General features: G+C 49.8%; 1 protein-coding gene across 2 annotated transcripts in view; it reads right to left on the reverse strand.

The window, feature by feature from the left end:
- ARHGEF28 (Rho guanine nucleotide exchange factor (GEF) 28) overlaps positions 1-2,834 on the reverse strand; it is a 331,462-nt gene extending 328,628 nt beyond the window's left edge. For both annotated transcript variants that reach the window (XM_011959260.1, XM_011959259.1), the window contains exon 1: positions 2,783-2,834. The gene's annotated coding sequence lies outside the window, so the exon portion shown is untranslated. The remainder of the gene's footprint in view (positions 1-2,782) is intronic.
- Positions 2,835-2,840: the final 6 nt, after the last annotated feature.

The following is a 2,840-nucleotide window of genomic DNA, read 5'->3' on the forward strand; positions in this document are numbered from 1 at the left end:
TGCGCCCCGGGCGCCTCCACGCCTCGGCGCCTCCCGAGGAAGGCGCTGGGCTGCCCGCTCGCAAAAGGAGTTGTGCCAGGCCCAAGGGAGGCTCAGGGTGTTCCCAGCCAAAAGCCACCACACCCGTGACATAATACGGCCCAGGTCTATTACAATAGGAAATATTATTTTTAAAAACAGCATTTGCCCTCTATTTGAAGCTCATGTTCCCTGGCCGAGAGCTTTGCAAGCTGCGATTCCCTTCGCGGTTATCCACGCAAGTGGCTGCAAGTCTTAATTCAAAAACGTATGAAAACCATAACCACTTCTACAATGAACAGCAATGTGAAGGGGACTCCCTTATCCTCCAAAGCGGTTTGCCTCTTCGATGTGATGACAACTCCAAGAGCAGAAGCCAAGCCTCTTCATCAGCCAGGCTTTCATCATACAGACTTAAGACCATTGTTGCAGCTTTAAAGGTAAAATTACCGATCTGAGTCTTCTGAGGCAGGAAGTGTTGTAGTTAAGACTATTTGTAAGGAAATTAGTATTGAAATATAAAGTTTCTAATAAAATTTATAAAATCACCTTGAGTCTCTGCTTTGTTTTTTCTTTTAAGACTGGCTACCCACAGAACCATAACAAAGGTGTGGCCCGAGGAAGCTGGCTACCAAGATACCAAGCCAGAAAGGAGCCCAGCTCCCAGGCTGCCACCACCACTTCTCCTGGGCCTGGGCCTTTTCTGTCTGCCTTCCAGCCGCCACCTTCCCCAGCCCACCTTGCTGATACGAATGCTGAGAAAGGCTGAGATTAGCAAGAGAAGACCATCATGTGTCTCAATGCCTTAGCCCTGTTCCAAGGCAAAGGCTACAATTCCTCCTTGGGAAAAGGGCCCCAACGTTGGCATTGCGCTACTGACCTGGGCTGTCATCCCAGCTGATTCCACCGCTCAGCCCCACAGAGCTGTGAATTCAAGGCCTGGCCTCAGGCGCTGCCACAAAAAAAAAAAAAAAAAAAAAAAAAAAAGCATGAAACCCACCCAAGTGAGTCTTCTGAGACATTTCATAGAAACTTAGTTATTAACTACTATTTTCTTCTGTACGTTTAAGCATTTATAAACTGCTTAAAAGACAATTGGGTACTTCAGAGGAAAGTCTAATGACACGCCTGTTATACAACCTGTTCTTAGCTGGCCAGATTCTGTGGTTTTTAAAAAGAAAAAAAAAAAAAAAAAAAGCCAAAAGCAGAACAAACACTGATTCTCTGTTCACCATTCTCCCCTTACCCAAGACATTCATCTGAGTCACACACTCTATAGCTAGCTCTGTGCCTCAGTTTCCCTAACCATTAGCTATAATATCTGATGCTAACCAAATTCCTATTTGATCAAAGTTAATCAGCACCATAATCACATACAAAGTCCACATCAGAATATTACATTGCAATACTATGTTGTATTAAAAATTCCAAAGGGTTTTGCAGTATTCATCTCTTTTCTCCAAATACTCCAAAGGGGTTACTTTGGGCTATTAATCAAGATTAGGCAAATACCCATGTGCTTTAAGAATGTATAACTAAAAACCCAGGACAGATCTGGAGAAACCTTCCCAGGTTTCCCAGAAGTTACCACTCTGCTTGGATTGTCATGTACAAAGTAGATGCCACAGAACCTAACAAGGGCAGGTCCTTGATTGGTTTTTGCAGCGAAAACAGGATTTCACTTACCCCTGACAGCTTCACGGCCTAGGAACACAAGATAACAACGCTTCAGAAAGCCAGGGTCCCCATGGAATCCCAAGTGATCAGTTCTTTATAAACGAATATTAAAGACCTTACTTTCTTTGGTATTTTGCCCAATTGGTGTGGTCCGTGGTGAACCTCTGTAACTCCTGGTGTGGGGAGATTTGTGGAGACGCAGACCGGGGTCTAGGCGAGAGAAGCTGCGCAAATACAGATGTTACCACTGTTCCTCGGCCCACCCAGTCAACCAATGCGGGGACGCTGTGGGCCTCTAGAGATGGATTCTTTCTTAGAAATCTAACTGGTCTCTGGGAAACCAAAGCTGGGTTTCCAGGGCCGCCTGAGCACCCAGTTTCCATACAGCCCTCGACCCAGATGGTGCCTTCTTGGCCAAACACCCTTCTGTCATTCGGAAACCCTAAGCACGGGAATGCTGTGGCACCACCACATACACCCCGGGTATTTAAGGGGAAACAAACGCATAAAATCAGCGTAAGGAGTCCCACATAATTCTGACCGCCTTTCCCAACCAAGGTAACTATAAATGCCTTTTGAAACACAGCAAATGCTTCCACATGAGTAAGTAGTAGTGCGTGTGTCCTGAGCTTGCGCTCCGTCTGCATTCTGCGGTCCTGGCCCTGCCAAGCACCCTCCGCCCCGGAGCAGAAGCATGGATGGGAAGGACGGACACCAACTCTCGACGCTCTCCCTTCTCCACCGCAAGAGCACTGTTTATTTCCCTGGCTCCCGAAGGACAGTGGCTGGGCTTTCACCCGCCCAGCCCCCAGCTCTCAGTGCGCCCGAGCGACCCCGCGCTCCGCAGCTGCCGCCGCCGCACGAGGCTGCGCCGCCCTCTCCACTTGTTGCCGCTCCCGAGAGAGCGGGAGGCGGCGCCCAGCCCTCGCGCCGCAACGCCTGCAGAGCTCCCGCGTCACCTCTGCTGACCCTCGCATCCCTGGGGACCCTGGAAAAAGTGGCCCTACGGATGCGAACTCAGGTGGGCAAACTTTTCCGCCCAGAGCTGCAGGGAAACGCAGACCATGGAGCCCCAACGAGCATTTACCTGCAGCGATGGCCCCGCAGCCTCCAGAACCCAGGCGAGGCGCTGCCCCCGCGCCCTG

The sequence above is a fragment of the Colobus angolensis genome, unplaced genomic scaffold (assembly GCF_000951035.1).
Source record: "Colobus angolensis palliatus isolate OR3802 unplaced genomic scaffold, Cang.pa_1.0 Scaffold49, whole genome shotgun sequence".
In the NCBI taxonomy this organism is placed as follows: domain Eukaryota; kingdom Metazoa; phylum Chordata; class Mammalia; order Primates; family Cercopithecidae; genus Colobus; species Colobus angolensis.